This window comes from Ostrinia nubilalis, chromosome 9 (assembly GCF_963855985.1).
Source record: "Ostrinia nubilalis chromosome 9, ilOstNubi1.1, whole genome shotgun sequence".
In the NCBI taxonomy this organism is placed as follows: Eukaryota; Metazoa; Arthropoda; class Insecta; order Lepidoptera; family Crambidae; genus Ostrinia; species Ostrinia nubilalis.
The window spans coordinates 2,041,101-2,059,432 of record NC_087096.1 but is presented as its reverse complement, the minus strand read 5'-3'; the positions used below and the strand labels follow the sequence as shown (position 1 = coordinate 2,059,432).

At 35.4% G+C, this 18,332-nt stretch overlaps 1 protein-coding gene across 1 annotated transcript in view; it reads right to left on the bottom strand.

The window, feature by feature from the left end:
- Nucleotides 1-18,332, bottom strand: part of LOC135074380 (probable chitinase 10) — a 141,533-nt gene that overhangs the window by 73,944 nt on the left and 49,257 nt on the right. The window lies entirely within an intron of this gene.

The window sequence follows — 18,332 nt, the reverse complement described above, 5'->3', positions numbered from 1 at the left end:
TCCTTGACGAGTTTATTTGTTACGTGTTTTTTTTATGAATGTAATGCTCACTGCTTAAAAGTCTAGTAAATCAATTTATACATATTAATATATATAATTATGAATAACTATTTAAAACAGTGTTCTGAGCATTAGTACGAACATAATAGTGAAAATAAACTAATTTAACTCAGGTAGTAGGTACTTCAATAGATTCATAGTTTTTAGAGTTATTTCTAATCGTTAAGGATGATGGGCATATTGGGCGTTAAACCAACAGAAACAAAAAGTATACTAAATTAAAGCTTAATACTAGTAGGTACTTCATTTCATAGTATGACAACAATCCTGAAATACGCGGGGATACGGAGATAGAGGTCGTTGAATATGCAAAGTTTCCATAGTATTTCACATCACATTAGGGTAATAAAAATAGTATTAGGTCAATTAGATTGCTTTTATCGATCATATTGAGAGTATTGTATCATATCTTACTATCGATTCTATCGATTTAGTAAGTATGTATACCGAATAAATCATAATCGATTAATCGATTGCAATAATCGATTATATTGCTGAAAATAAGGAATTGAATTAACAATCAAATGATAGTAATGATGGTAATCAATAAAATCGATTAATCAAATTGTTAATCGATACATCGATATTTGGCAATATCGATTATGCGACAACACTACAACTTAATTGGTAGAAATCCCCTTGAAACATGACTGTGTTCATGTCCTTTCTCTAAATGGTACTATCGGGGACTCTTCCGCCTGACCACTTTGTAGAAATTTTAGCGTCAGCGCATCGCTCCGGTCACGTGCTCACCCCGTCTCTAATTGGTTACGCATTTTACTATATTTTTACTACGACCAATAAGAGACAATCAGGGCTTAGGTTGCAATACGAAATACCATTGTGCACTTTATTGTCATACGGTTAAGGTTTAAAACGAAATGTTTCTTTTTCTTCAATCTTTCTTAGTTTTAGGCTGAGTTGCACCACCTAACTTTGACCGTAGCTATAACAGTAACCGGTGCTTTTTGTATGGAGTTTAACAGATTTTTGACGTTTGTCAAAGTTAAAGTAAGATGGTGCAACTCAGCTTTAGAATTTTAATAATAGAATTTGGTTACAAACAAATAGATAATATGTATTTTTTTAATACTGTATTTTTATACGAGGTCTGTCTGCTTTTTGCTTTGGCGAACTGTCGACATATTCTCTCCTTTGTTTTTTGTGAAGTTTTGTGATCCCCAACCGATTGATTTTGTTTTGTGTTGACCCGTGCTAGTAATTGGACTGTTTGATTGCCTTTTTATTGACCTCCGCGCGATTACTGAATCATGGCCTCTCAAAATAATTCTTAATTCTTATATTTAATTACAAACTTATCTATCTATACATTGTTAACTGTTTAAGTATTATTTAGTTTGAAGTTTAATTTTTATTGATTTAAAACCTTGTGTAAAGACACTTAATGTGCAATAAAAAAATTAATTTGAAATAAAACTAACTTAATATTATAATATTTATAATAACCAATTACCTGGATCATTGCTACCTAGTTACAATATTTGTATTAAATTTTAATAACGTAGATAAGTGTTTCTTTTAAACGGAAAACAAAAGTTGCTAATGTATTAAAAATAAATAGAAACCTATTATAGGTTTTTATTTACATTCAAGGATTTAAGAAAGTTATTATGTAGCCAGATCTTACAATAATTGTTTTTAAGCCAGAAATATTCCTTAACTATTTCCTAATTAATTCAATAACATATAGTTTATAAATTATAAGTTCCGAATAAATTAAATACCTATTAAACAAGTAAAATTCGAAAGTGACTGTATGATTTTGCATTTCTCGCCTTAACTAGCTAAACTAATATCACGAGATTTACAATCTTAATATCAACAATAATTATAGAAAGGGCTACTTTTTTCTCAGGAAATTGCACAGTTACCTCGGAATGTGCGATAGCAATTTTGTGATCCGAGCGGGCAATCGCTAGTTCAATTTTTACACGAAGCCCCATATAATATTTTGTAGCGATTCTTTATTGGGTTTCAAATTTACTAAAATGCGACGTTGCCAAACGAGCGCTACGGATGCGGGTAAAGCTAAGCAATACTCAATCCTAAACGCTTTACATAGAGCTTGGTTTGCTAGGGCAAACATCTACAGTGGTGCGCCGACGCTGCTTAGACCCGAAACATGAATGAACGGGGGCGTAGCTTAATCGAGCGTGTGTGTGCAAACAATTTAGGCCCTTAAGGTGTCAAGGCGTCCGAGTCCCCGATAGTACCTAGGTATGGTCCTACGCTTATAATGTAGAACATGGTTTAAATATACCATTTGTTGGCCCCACTCCTGAACTGTTGGACATAATAATGGATAAATAACTTAATGTATTTAAAATGTAAGTAGATAAGTATATTAATTATTAATATTTTTTGTTTACGCAATAAAGCACCTATTACTATTACACATTATGTCAATTTCCAAGCAAACCCGGGAGTTTTTGGTAGTTATTTTTTTGAAAATATATTTCTGATATCAAGTCCTAACAAATAATAGTAGTTACATTTCTGTTGGTTTTACGCCCAGATTCCATAGAAAAGTGCCCATCATCCTTTGGTTCCATTAAACAATCTTCTTGGATCATTTTTGACATTTATGATGATTTTAACATTGTAACCTCTGTATTAAGCTACTCTATGCCCGACTGGACAATAAGGTCACCCGTATTCCGATTTGTGTAGACAGACCCTAGCACTTGTAAAAATACATTTGACGTAATCCTCTCCTATTTCGTCGAGAAATTGGATTTTATATTTACACAGCAACTTGAATAAAATAACTTCTTTTATATTTTTGCCGTTACGACTCTCACATTTAGGTTTTTTTTTGTTTTGTACCTACAACTACATGACGTTGTTATCGTCTCGTGGTATTATTTTGTTTTGTCATTCAAATTACTAATTAGACGTTGCAAATAGAGAACAATCATCATTTTAGATGTTGTTTGAAATTAGATAAAGAATTTATTGTTAATACCCACTATTTTTTTCTATCATATTATTATCATACGTCTTTGCTATTATACAGGAATATTAAAAATACTTATCAATCAAGTAACATACTTAGTTTTTCGAAAAGTCACTACGTTTTGGCTGTATAAAATACCTACCCCAATTAATATTTCGTTTTTTACCTAATTTATTCAAATGCAATTATCACAAAAATAACTTGTAACTGTAGGTAGGTATATTACAAAATCTGTATTTTTGATCACTTATTGAACTTTTACTTTACAAAAAAACTGTTATTTTAATATCGAGTTATTTTCTCATTTTACTCGATTTTGTAACGTTAATTGCTACAAAAACTGGTTGATATTATAGCAAAGGCTATAGCAATTTACGGACCTTGCTTTCTATGCTCGCATGCAGTTTATCGTCTGTCTTCATTACTTGACACTTTAAGTTATATTGTCAGAGTTTAATATTATTAGTTACCATTATGTTCATTTTGAAAAAGCTTATTTTGTAATTACCTTGTATTAAAAATTGCTTTAGGTTATAGGTGTAAGGTCACTTTGGTAAGGTTGCAATGGTTAGTAGAAGTAAATCCAATTTTTAGATTCATTTAAGAAATACACATCAATATCGAAAACATAGCGTACATACGACAGCACATCACGATACATAAATATTTTGTTTCAAAATTGCGCTTTTGAAGAAAGACACTTTATTGTACATCACACACAAAACAAGAAAGCAAGAGATACTTAAGGGCAGTACAATTTAGGAGGTCTTATCGCTATGAAGCTTAGGCTATCTTTTGCTTCATTTTAAAGCTTAGGCTATCTTTTGCTTCATAAGATTCCACAGTGTTTAGTTTTCTCGTATGTGCCGTCATCTGTACTATAAATCTTTTAATTAAGTTTAAGAAAATATTTAAATCTTCCCAAGCAAAAGACTTTACAGGTCAAAAATCATCCAACAATACTAAAAACGTACAAACTATTTCATAATCAAGTAACAAGATGTCAAACAAAATTAAGCACAAAACAGTTCTCTTGTAAAAATGTAAATACGAAACGTTCGCATTCGTTAAGCAATTCACCCATTTTGTGCTGACTACGAAAAATCCAATTGGCAAAGCGAAGATAATATATTTCCAAGAGGAAATGTAATTTGTAATTTAAAAGGCTACGTAGCCGAAATCTCTTCGCTAACGAGGTGGGGCGAAAAAGGCATAGTGTGGTGCAGGTCGTTCAAATTTCATTAGTTTTGCCGAATGCAGTCTAAGTGCAAAAACAGCAGTTGCACAAAATAGGCCATCTGTCAATTAGCCAACTCCATTTTGAACTCTAGACCGCAGGTCTAAGGTTGCAAATAGAGGTTTGTTATACTCCTATTTTTGGCCCGGTATACACTAGGGCAGATAAATTTCCAATGAGCATCCGCCTTTTTTGTCGAGCGATGCATCCAGAAATCGTCGTGTAATAGTGATGTGGTCGTGACTGAATTTTTGAAGCATCGATATTTTAAGCGCCACTGATAATAAGAATTGCTAATAAGAATTGTGATCCTAACATCTAATTAAGTACGTACCTAAGTCAAAAAAGTATTATTGACATTTACTTTAAAATTAACATTTGGGACAAAGGTGTAACCATTACAAAATGTCCTCAAAACATTTATAAAAGCCTAGAAAATCTTCTAAACGGCCTACATCATAGTTGTGTAAACTCCAGACACTGATACCTGATACAGCTGTGAGAAACATTGCCTTAACACAAAAATTAATATTCAAATGTTTAGTAACCATTTCACACAACATGAACATTAGAAAAATGTTATGAGGAATCTATTAGTTAAGGTACCAATTCCGTGACTGGTTTTTTTAAATGACCGAAATCTCAAGGTTAAATGGTAGTGAGATAAAAGTTAATGTCAAACGTTATTGCATAACAGTTATTGTTTTTTAACGTTTTAGTAAGGAATGCGTGCGGTCAATGTATTATTTGAAATTAATAGTTTTTAATAGCGCTGTGAGTGGCATATTCATTGATCTAGGTTTTTAATGTTACGATTTTTTGAAAATGAGTTTTACAATTTATTAATTAACCACAATACAGTTTCGGAAAATACCTAAGCCCTTTTTTATTCACATCATTAAATAAATATTTGTGTATGTTAGGTACTTAAAAAAATCAATATGTAGGTATGTAATATTTTTGAAACCTGTTTTAACGTTTTGTAACTTGACGAACCTACAAGTAGTTAACATCAATTCAAAATCGACACAATGTTTATCAAAATAATTACACGTTGTGAGCAATAAAAAACTGGTTATAAAGTTATTAAGTCTTACAAAAAATGCCATCACTGGTTTTTATTGCTGTTTCTGTGTGACACATTTTTCAGTCCGATGACAAAATGGTCTACGGATAAGTTTACTATTGCGATAGTGCCTATGTAATAGCCTTACGACATACGCAACGTCTAGCCATAGCGGTAGGCTCCAAGTTGCTATGGGGCCGGTTGCTTAGTGTGATGGAACAAGATACAATGTCGACATGAAGATTACCATAAAATATACATTCATATCTATGGATCACATATTTTTAAGATAGTAACATAATCGAAGAAATTAAGTAATTTATACAGACATGCTGTGTGGTTCCAGCAGAGTAAAATCGGATGATTCTTTACGTAGATGCCGTAAAAGGGACAAAATAAGCAAACGTCAGTCCTCCTCAATCCATTAGACCGGCTTTGGGAATGTAAGCTCTTGCAGTGTCATGAAAATGTCCTGATGTGACGATGAGATAATGTAAGACTTTAAACTTTTATGAGATTCGATTAACCGCTACTTTGCGAATTCATCGACAACTTTCTATAATTATATCGACACCCACCCATCCCTATTTAACGACAGTCGCCAAAAGGCACTGCGGAGCGCTTTGTACGGTTTGTACCTACTGCCGAATAAGTGCAGCCTTTCATAAAGTATGTATGCCGCTTAATGGACTTACCGATTTGTTGCGGGACAAAATGGCCAGTACAATTTTAATTGGCGACTAATGGAGTCTATTATTGTAGGGATTCGGTAATGGGATGCGAGAGGCTGAGATCGGAGTTAGTTTGGGAATGGATGAAAAAGTAATAAGGGTTGGAATAGTCAATAAATAGTTGTTTCTTGTTCAAATAAATTATTGTCAGCTAAATGCCAACAGCTAGGGACTGGAATTCGCTGCCTGCTGCTGTCTTTCCCGAAGACTATAATCCGGGCACTTTCAAGGCGAGAGTGAATAGGCACTTACAGGGCAGATATGTACCATCCTAGACTGCATCCCACTTAACATCAGGTGCGATTGTGGTCAAATAACTGCCTTGTTATGCGTAAAAAAATTGAATGTTTAGAAGTAAATAAATCGATGTAAAGTGTTAAGAAGTATTGCAAATTAGGTGTGATACATAAATGAGTAACTTTGAATACCGAACTTTAATAAACAACATTCATATAAAATTTTCCGAAAGGTGATATAAACATTTATTTATATTTAAAGCTTTGTCAATATAAAAATATTATTGTTTCTCATACTTATTAATTTTTCTGTGTCAACAAGCAAAGACGTTGATTATATTTTTAGAACATTCATTTGGAAATGTTTTTATGAGTCAGAAAATAACCTGAATGTCTCCAACTTCCTCATTGGCCCTAGAGCAATTCCAAGTATACCATCAATAAAAGCCTAATTAGAGTCATCAAACCTCTCAGTCATTCAATTAGAGCCATTAGAACTTCATAACTATGAGTTGTTTTCTATGTGTAAGCTGGGGACACGTGTCTCCAGCTGACACATCTGTATCTTCGTAAATATTTATGCTACGATAATGTATTATACCTCAAAAATTACAGTCGAATCCAAATAGTAGGCTTTCCACTTTTCAAGACTTTAGCTCAAATACTGTTAAAACCACGATCAAAAAACTATGTGCGAGCTGGAGTACCGTGTCTCCAGCTTACACATCTGTATCTTCGTAAATATTTAAGCTACATCAATGTTTTATATCTCATAAATTAAAGTCGAATAAAAAAACCCGACTTCAATTCTTTCAAAGCTTTATTTCGAATCGTTTTCGAACTACGAACCGATACGTATGTGTAAGCTGGTGACACGTAACACACGGTGGATTATTAAAACCGTATAAGTTAGAGTTGCGTTTTAAAGATCAAATAATTCGTTATAATTAAAGTACACACGAGACATAATTTCAAATCTCTAGGCCTCTTAGTTTCAGAATTAAAAGCCAAAAACTATTTTCCCGCCAAATAATTTAAATAATATGGGTCGACTGCGACGTTGCCGTTCCGTGCGTCCACTAGAGCAGTCGAATTTGAACCTAAAAACTAGTACTGTTTGAATCATTTTTATTTGTAGTTTAAATCATTTAATTTCGATTATAAGAATTTTAGACTAGGAGCCGGCTGATTTCTGTATTGAGTACCTAATAACCTATAAAATATTTTGATAATAAGTTTTTATTTTGATCACAATGTTTTATTTAATCGAGGCAAAAACATTGCATTTATACTAATATTATAAATGTGAAAGTAACTTTGTCTTGCTTTCACGCCTAAACCACTGAACCGATTTTGATGAAATTTGGCATAGAGATGGTTGAGTCCCGGGAAAGGACGTAGGATAGATTTTATCCCAGTTTTTGAAATATGATAAAGATTTTCATCATTATCATATCATCTGAAAATTATAAATAACTTGAAAAAATCGAGTATTCGGGTAGCCCTAGTGATACTCTACCTCTGGGCTTCGGCTTGACAGTACTTTTTGGGAAACCTTGTACAGGTGAACAATGGTGGCGCCCCCTATCAATGTGTTTGGTGGGACAGTTCAGTTTAGTGGGTCTTTTATAGCTGAGACGGTTCATTGTTCAATACAATCAATTCTTTCCTCTCTATTATTTTAGGTGCCTTATGTACGTATAGATTACGCACATTCTTTTTATATGAACGTAAGGGTGGGATTTAGGGGGTCACAAAACCGGTTTTACCGAAACCGAAAAAAAAACTGTATTCAGACATGGCAAAACCAGGTTATTCTTGGAAATATAATAGCTAGAATGAAATACTAAAATAACAATCAAAAACGTTTTTATTCAGCTTGATTATTATCACAGATCAATTAACATTTTTAATAATTAAGGTAGATACACTTTACTAGAAATCCGATGATCTACGTTCTTGTCGGGTATCACTAATGAAATAAAATTCCTACTTCATAAAACTAATTAATCAGGTAAATTATTTATCACAGATCGATCAACTTTTAATAACCTAGGTAGGGTAAGGTGGGGCACAATGTTACACGGGGTACAATGTTACAATACATATTTATCCGTCCCTTTCTATTAGTTGTATGATGTTGGTATACACGTTTGTCAAGCTCATAAGAGCTGCTGAACTGAGCCGCTGAACATCATACAACTAATAGAAAGGGACGGAGAAATATGCATTGTAACATTGTACCCCGTGTAACATTGTGCCCCACCTTACCCTATACTTTACTGTGTAGTAGAATACTGGTGATCCACGGTCGGGTCGGGGAGGTTTCCGGCTTTTTTTTTTTTTGAAGGGACGCGCGCTGGTAGCTGGAGGAGCTTTTCCAGCTTCACCGGGCAGAGTGGCGAGTACAGAAGGTACTCTAGCCGTTTGGCGATCGTCGGTGCGCGTGCCGACGAGGCCGAGTGTGGGCTTCGCGAAGCGAAAGCGAAGACGTTCACGATCGGGCCGTAGATTCCGGCTACTGGGACCGCAATTAACTGGGACAGTGGTCCCAGTCGCTGGATCGATAAAAATTAAATATTTTTCTTCCAGCGACTAGGTTCACTCATAGATAACTTAAAAAAATATATTATTCAAGCCAAAATCGGTATCGTACTAAAAGGACAATGACCAAAAGTGGTCCAAATGTCCACCACTAATGAGACCTATATTGGCTTATGGTCCATTAAATAGAGATTAACTTTCAGTATGGGACGAAAAATAAATAAACTGTCAGTAAAAAGTTATGACTGTATGAAAAATTGTAGTAGTTTACGCGCTAATCTCAGGAACTACTGGTCCGATTTGAAAAATTCTTTTTGTTATGGATAGCCCATTTATCAAGGATGGTTTTAGGTTATAATAACATCACCCTACAACCAATGATATTATATAAAAACAAAAGCAGATATGTTATAAGCGCTCGCGCTGTGAATACTCAAATACGTCCCAATTGGGACGTCTTGTGTTTAGTCTTCGTGTGGCCTGCGTCGTGCGCAATCGCGTGCGTACCACACCGTAAGTTCCTGTGTTCTTACCAAAATAAATAAAAAATGCCATCGTGTGTGTTTCGAAAGTGTACCAATTATGACTCTAAAGTAAACAAAATACAAGGGATCTCTTACCACATGTATTGTGATTATACAAAATTATTTAGTATTTATATTTTCAATTATTTATGCAAACAATCAAGACGCCATGCGCCATGTTCAAGTTAAGAAAGAGAAAGCGATCTTGTTTTGACGTTAGAGCGATAAGGATGCGTGCGCTGCGGACATAGATTAGTTAGTGCAGAATCGTTAAAACTATAGCTATCTCTTTCATTTGCGTGCTATTTCGTATCTTTTGTTTCGCTTATCAGTTACATTTGTCAATGTGTGCAATTTGGAATAGCTCGGCACGGATTCAAATCGTAATTTCTATGAACGTAACATATCTATAGTTCTATAATATCATTGCCTACAACCAATAGGGGCGGAGCAGCGACCACCCGACCATAATTCCAATATTGTTGTCTTTCTTCTGAGTTTTTTTTTTCTTTTAGCGAGAATCTAACACGGCACCTAGAGAAGACATGTCAAGTAGACTGTTTCTGGCACGCAAATAGGTCCAGGGACCGAAATTCAATTAGTATGTGCTAAGCGGTTGCTGTGACAACACGCTTGAGTGCAGTTTTGTTTTTTGAAATATGCCATCATATAGACGAAAATACTGTTCAAATAACTCCAGATACATATTAAGTAAAAATCAAGGAATGACTTTTTACCATTAAGTTGTACATTTATGCACTTTAAAACACTAATTTAATTTTAATTTGTTAATTACAAGGCGTCACCGCGGCGGCAGCCATTTTACGAAAATTTCAAAGAATAAAAATCGCAGACTTGACACTGACGCATAAATTAGTATACGAAAGGAAGGTTAAATACAGCAATAAAAAGATTTTTTTAAAGATTATAAGCACTTTGTATTGCACAAATTACTAATAGTCCCGTCCAATCCCTTGTGTTAAGCTAAATAAGCTTGGGTTACGGGTGGGCTCACACAATAGTCGTGCGGCATCATGGATCAAACTTGTTTGAATCTCACTGCTGTTGTTCGTATGCGACTGGTTAGTTAGTAAATCACCCTAATTATTGACACCTAGCTCACGAGATAGGCTAAAATTATAATAATTGTACAGTGTGTCTGGTCACCAGTGTCCGACCCGTTAGGGCGCAGTAAATATGATCAATTTAATCGACAAATCCAGTATTAAAAAATTAATTATTTTAATTTTTTTAGTTTGTGAGTCCGGATGGATTCATTAATTTACCAAATCTACCGATGTACAGGACCTATGAGTATAAAAGTGATTCGTTCGACAGCTGAAAAAGTAAGCAATACGTTGTCATTAAAAGCTTCCATTTAAATTTCTTAGAAACACTTGAACGTAAAAAAATGATGCTTCTTTTTAGATTTTTCAATGTTACAAAAAACTAGAAAGTTTTACATTTTTAGATGCACTAAGTCATTACCTAAAAACTGATATAGGTACCTTGGCTTTAAATCAACTAGTCTAGGTGCTAGCTACACAGGAGATGCAGCGGTGAAAAGGAGAGGTGGGAATAGTCCCGTAACTTCTACCTCACAGCTATTATACGTGTACCTACTCAACCACTGAGATAGTTAACAATAGAGACAATAAAATAACTGAAAGTTTCTGACTTTCAGTTATTTTATTGGTTCTGGAGTGAAGGCGTGGGTCATCCCTAGCTTCGTTCCTACCGTGACGAGTGGGAATTTTTCTAAAATCTCAAGATGGACTGACTGAAGATAGCAGGAAGACGCTGGGTGCAGGCCACTATCAACTGGGCGATGTGGAAATCATTAGAGGAGGCCTTTGTTCAGTAGTGGACGTCCAGTAGCTAAAATGATGATGACGATGTTTCCTTACAGTATCCAATTCAATAGGCAGAAACTAAACGTAAACGAAGTGTCGCCTCTGTAATGGTATCATTATCTATAACTCATAATATTTCGTGCGCTGTTGGATGACAGTTTTAAACTAGAGATGGGTAATTTTTTTATCGAATTAGAAAATACCAGTTAACGATTCTCAAGGCGATTATCGATTACATTAGATTTTAATCGGGCAGAAAAATAATTAATGGCTTAAGCATCAGTATGAAGCCCATACGCACTTGTAGCACAAGTAACACGATTAGCCTCAGTCCCCTCAGTTGTGAATTCGGAATCGCCAGTTGTAATTTTAAAATCGCATCACAGAGTGAAGTAACTAACACCAAAAAACGGCAAAGCGAAGTGATTTCGAATGTTTCAACTGCTACGTTTTGTCACTTGTCTAGGAGGGCTAATTTTAGTCTAAGGGAGGGGAGCTTAGATTACATTACAGGAAACGCACAATATAATAAAAGAAAATAATGTAAGTAGCTGAACCTTTTTGCTATTGAGCACCATGAAAATTTAACACAATTTAGCCGATTTGTTTATTTTCACAATCGATTCACAATGTCTATGATGAGGCGACCGCAGGAACGTCACTATTCGTGCAATCCTATCAATGAAGTACGACATTTTCTGGTGCAGATTTTATCGCCATAAATTATGAAACTTGATAGTCATGGATTTGACTGACAGCTGTCCGTCAAATTCCCGCCCCGCACCCCGCACTGTACATATTTTGTTCGCGATGTCTGTTCTATACGTAGTAATATTAGTTCAATGCACGGCACACTAAGCGACATGACATAATATGCATAGATTAATCCGAAATGTGCGATGGATAGAATGATATCAAGAACATTAATTTTCAGATGAAAAGGTAAAAACATGACTTTTCATTCAGTCATAACTTTTTACTGACAGCATATTTTTGATTGCGGTTTGGTTATAATGAATCAGTATTTAGTAGACTATTTTACTACATAGGTGGTGGTTGACATTTGGACCACACTCCATACATTTTTGGTCATTGTCCTTTATGAATGGTCCCAGAAAAGTATTTAATTTTTACAGATCTGGCGATTGGGACCGCGGTCCTAGTTGATTGCGGTCCCAGTTGGCGGAAACCTCGGGTCGGGTATCACTCATCCATCAGAGATTCGTAAATCTAATTAATCTATTTAATTACCACAGATAAATCATATTTTACTAACTAAATCACCTAAAAGTAACCTTTTCATTAGTGTAACCTAAAAGTAAACCAAAGCAGTTCAAAAATCAGCTAAAAGGTTACAAAAGTAACCTTCTGGCAACACTGACTGTTTCTCAATATTGCAGTCATGAAGCTACAGATAAAAATGGAGGCCACACTCCGAATACCTACTTGAAGCACAAACTAAGTATCACTATCTCGCTCTCTGTGGGCAGACTCGCTCTTTCTAAATAAACAAAAAATATAAAATTGCTCAAATTCAATGAAACCAATGTAAAATCTTTATTTCTTGACATAGGTATCATTAAAAATGATAAGTGTAATTACTGGTAAAACGTTTTAGGAAGAAATTACTGTAAAAAATGTGAAAAATGTTTACAATGATCCAATGTCGGAAATCACGAAATAAACACTTACGCGTGGAATATTATGTCACTTCCAGGACACCACGTACTACCGCAACTACGCACTACAAAATTTTGCACCAATTCTTGTGATAAAACAATGATTATTTCCTGTAAACAATCTCAAACGAAATTAACTGCTTAATAAACAAAATAGTAAACAACCGCCATGATGGGCCGGATTGGGCCGATGTTGCCACATGGTACCGATTACCCAGGAATTGGGATTGTAATTCCCTGATTCGCCAACACATTAAGCCTAAATGGCCGACAATTTTGTGATTTTTTATTTAACTAGGTAATCTTAGTTTCAAATATTAATTATTTATTTGTTTAACTTCTGATTTGGTTAGTGAATTGGCTATTTCGAAGAATTTACAAGGAGATTTAAATCAGAAGATAGCAATACTACAGTTCACACTAAAAAGAGAGGTAGGGCCGCAGAGAGCGAGATAGATATAAGTAGGTATTTGACTCAAGTTTTTGTTCCAACTCTGCCCTCCATTTTTATCTTTAGCTTCATGATTGCAGTCAACTGTCATCTTTTTTTTTTTACAAGTTTTACGGCTATGGATATAGATCCTTACGGTCAATTCTGTGCAAATGCTGTGTTTCGTCTATTTTGTGATGTCTTAGTAGTGATTGTGATTTGTGATGTTAATGTTGTTAATTTTTTTTTTTCAACAAAAGAAGAAGAATTCAATGAGGGCTTTCGCGATTGGAAAATCCGCCAGATGGCAATACGTAGACGCGAGGTCCAAATGCTGCGTGATTGGTGGATTTTGACATATCTGTCAATGTCATGCAAAATCTGTTTGTAACCATAGAGCAAAATACAGGGTGGAAACGATAAGTGATCTCACTCGATTATTTCTAAACTATACAAGATATCAATAAACTAGTTATTGATCCTGAAAGTGCTTCATGAGCTCTATCAAACGGTATTAATAATAGGTTACAGAATAAACTGGATCTATCCGAAACTTCAATGTTTCCAGCTTCCATACATTTGGTAAAGTCACATTATTTTAAAAACTACATATGATATCGTAAAACTGATTACTGATTCTAAAAGTGCTTCACAAGCTCTATCCAATGGTATCAATAATAGGTTACAGAATAAACTGGATCTAACCAAAAATTCAATGTTTCCTTCTTCCATACATTTAGTACTACCACAGTCATGACACTCATCTCTTGACAATATTATAGCAAGTAAAGCCTAAAACCAATGTTTTTCATTAATAATTTAAAATAAGAATACAATTTACGAGTTTATTTTAAGTATTTATTATTAAATAAAAAAAATTACACTTCTAATATTGTGTGTCTGGCATACATTTAGTATGGAAGCTGGAAACATTGAATTTTCAGATAGATCCAGTTTATTCTGTAACTTATTATTGGTACCGTTTGAAAGAGCTCATTAAGCACTTTCAGGATCAGTAACCAGTTTTTTAATATCTTGTATAGTTAAGAAATAATCGAGTGAGATCACTTAACGTTTCCACCCTGTATAGTAATTGTTGCCCATTTTTGCCACTTGACGTGGCAGAATCGTGGGACTTCACGGTATTTAAATAAAAATTAAAGTGGTTGCGTTTAGAAACGCCACAAATATTTGAGTCTTTGGAAACAAGTTCGTTATTATACTTGTATATTAAAATATAATTTTGTTTTACCTAGCTTTTTCATATTAATAAAATATAGGTTATTAAGTACTCAATACAGAAATCAGCCGGCTCCTAGTCTAAAATTCTTATAATCGAAATTAAATGATTTAAACTACAAATAAAAATGATTCAAACAGTACTAGTTTTTAGGTTCAAATTCGACTGCTCTAGTGGACGCACGGAACGGCAACGTCGCAGTCGACCCATATTATTTGAATTATTTGGCGGGAAAATAGTTTTTGGCTTTTAATTCTAAAACTAAGAGGCCTAGAGATTTGAAATTATGTCTCGTGTGTACTTTAATTATAACGAATTATTTGATCTTTAAAACGCAACTCTAACTTATACGGTTTTAATAATCCACCGTGTGTTACGTGTCACCAGCTTACACATACGTATCGGTTCGTAGTTCGAAAACGGTTCGAAATAAAGCTTTGAAAGAATTGAAGTCGGGTTTTTTTATTCGACTTTAATTTATGAGATATAAAACATTGATGTAGCTTAAATATTTACGAAGATACAGATGTGTAAGCTGGAGACACGGTACTCCAGCTCGCACATAGTTTTTTGATCGTGGTTTTAACAGTATTTGAGCTAAAGTCTTGAAAAGTAGAAAGCCTACTATTTGGATTCGACTGTAATTTTTGAGGTATAATACATTATCGTAGCATAAATATTTACGAAGATACAGATGTGTCAGCTGGAGACACGTGTCCTCAGCTTACACATAGAAAACAACTCATAGTTATGAAGTTCTAATGGCTCTAATTGAATGACTGAGAGGTTTGATGACTCTAATTAGGCTTTTATTGATGGTATACTTGGAATTGCTCTAGGGCCAATGAGGAAGTTGGAGACATTCAGGTAGAAAATAAGTCCCTAAATTACCTACTTAAAATAAAAAATATTCAAAACTTTATTGCAATAAAATTAAGGTACAAATCTTCGCAAAACATGCCTAAATCAAGATCATCTCCATAAATTTGCGCACGCACATCTAAAAGCAAAAGAACCTTCGTCCGAAGCTTTACAGAATACAAACTGCATAAAGCAGCTCAAAACGACTATACAAAGCGATTGTAGGTCAAGAAACCGCCGCTGAACCAGTTCAAGTAAATAAGATTATTGTGACTGATGACTGTGCGCCATGAGATGAGGAGGGTGACCATGGTTCTTTTAATTGAAATAGGATAGTAACAGATTAAAGTATCTTAAGAAATAAATAAAATGTAAGTATCAGAGGGCTGAGTGTGAGTTTTCATCAAACGCGCTCACTAGTGAGCACGTCAAAAAATGACATTAAATTTATGACGGATTGCACAGCGCCCCTAGCGGGAAACGTTAGAAAACTAATATTTTCATACATTTTTTAAACGCGTTCTCTAGTGAGCGCACAGATAATAATGTGAATGAGGAGGTTAGTATAATAAAGATAACAGCTTTCATTATAACTACTACCTACAAAAAAATAAAAATTTTGGCTATACGCTAGATCGTAGCTCCAAAGAGTGTGTTTTAATGGATTTTGTAATAAGGGTAATTCATAATGATAAATTATTCTAAATAATTTAGTCTAGAAATTCTATGAATTTGAAACATTTATGGAAATAAACTGTGATTTACTTTAAATGATTATATTTTATGTTTATGCATGTACTAGGTGAAATGAGCTAGCAGAATGACGAGGCATTTTTAATAAGACTTATCCTGACGAATTAAAAAGGATGGGATCTCCAGTCATTGTCGTGAGTTGATGGTTTCGATAACTCGTAGCGTCTCCAGCCCGTTACTTGGACGCTTTTGTTGTTGTTGTCTGTTGTTAAGTTATGCATTGCTATTCTACAAACAAGAAAAAAACTATATTTATAACTCAAAGGTGACTGACTGACTGACATAGTGATCTATCAACGCACAGCCCAAACCACTGGACGGATCGGGCTGAAATTTGGCGTGCAGGTAGATGTCATGACGTAGGCATCCGCTAAGAAAGGATTTTACGAAACTCCACCTAGAGATTGCAATCCGGATTATTCGAAATTCGAAAATATCTGAAAAATCCGGATTTTGAGGCTATAAAAAAATCCGGATTTTGACTTTCAAATCCGGTTTTTTCGAATATTTTACCCCAAAAATTTTATCATAAAATCATAAACCAAAATATCTATTGAATGCAACATGGATGCAAAACAAGCGAAGTTTTGATTGAACGCACCCGCACTTCGCACAATAACGCGTTATGCCGCATGCGTAAGTGAATTCGCTAGTCGGCCAGTGAGTTTTATACGAGACGCTGATTCTGAAACACCAAATCGCTGAGTTTTAAAGAGCAGCTAAATCGGCAAATATCCCTTGCAAGTGTAAGTCATCATCATCATCATCATCTCAGCCATAGGACGTCCACTGCTGAACATAGGCCCCCCCAATGCTTTTCATGTTGCCTGGTTGGTAGCGACCTGCGTCCAGCGCCTTCCTGCTACCTTTATGATGTTATCGGTCCACCTTGTGGGTGGACGTCCCACGCTGCGTTTTCCGGTACGCGGCCTCCACTCCAAATTCAAATTATTTATTGCATGTCACTCCAGAACCTTGCTGCCCCATCGGCCGTCAGTTCTGCGTACTATGTGCCCTGCCCATTGCCACTTAAGCTTGTATCCGTCGGGCTAGTATGTCAGCGACTTTAGTTCGTTTACGGATCACCTCATTTCTGATTCGATCTCGTAAAGAAACATCGAGCGTAGCCCTATCCATAGCACGCTGTGCAATTTGAGCTTCTGTATAAGGCCTATAGTGAGAGGCCACGTTTCCGAACCATAAGTCATCACTGGTAACACACATTGGTTGGAGACCATAGTCATCAGGCACTAAGGTATTTTGGACTAAAAGATGTTGCGTCGTTTCCCAAACGCTGCCCAGCCGAGTTGGATTCGACGATTGACCTCTTTCTCGAAATTGGACCTACCCAGCTGAATCGTTTGTCGGAGGTAGACATACTTGTCAACAATCTCGAGAATTGAGCTCCCAACCGAAACTGGGTAGGGCGCAACATGGACATTGGACATAAGCTTTGTTTTCTCCATATTCATCCGCAGGCCAAGCTTAAGTAGAGATCTTCAACCTCGCCCATCAAGTTCACCCAGCGGATTCGATTTACTTACATTAATTCATCTCGAAATGTCATTGTATGAGAATGGGGGTGATTGTGGAGAAATCCTTAAAAGAGTTCTAAACAGGTTGTTGGCTATACCGCCGACCATTTAGCTGGGTTGATGATGGAGTCAAGAGGTGACCATAGGAACTCTTAAACGAAACGGCGGAATCGCATCGAACTTGGGTTCGTTGGATTTGTCTTTTCGAGCACTTTAGTGCTAGATGATGCCCAGGGTCCTGATGATGGATTCGGGAGGTGGCCATAGGAACTTCTAAACGAAACGGTGGAAACTCATCGAATTTGGGTTTGTTGGATTTGTCTTTTCAAGCACTTAAGTGCTAGATGATATTCAGGGTCCTGATGATGAAGTCAGGAGGTGGCCATAGGAACTCTTAACCGAAACGGCAGAAATTTATAGAGTTTGAGTTCGTTGGATTCGTCTTCCCGAGCACTTTGGTCGTAAATAATGACCAGGGCCCTGAGATTGAAATACAACTTAAAAGTGTAAAATAAAAATATAATAAAAAAATTAGCTCCCCTGGCCTACCTGGAAATCTTTATAGACTTCGGACAGGTCTGCCGTAGTAAGGACAATCTGTTCAGG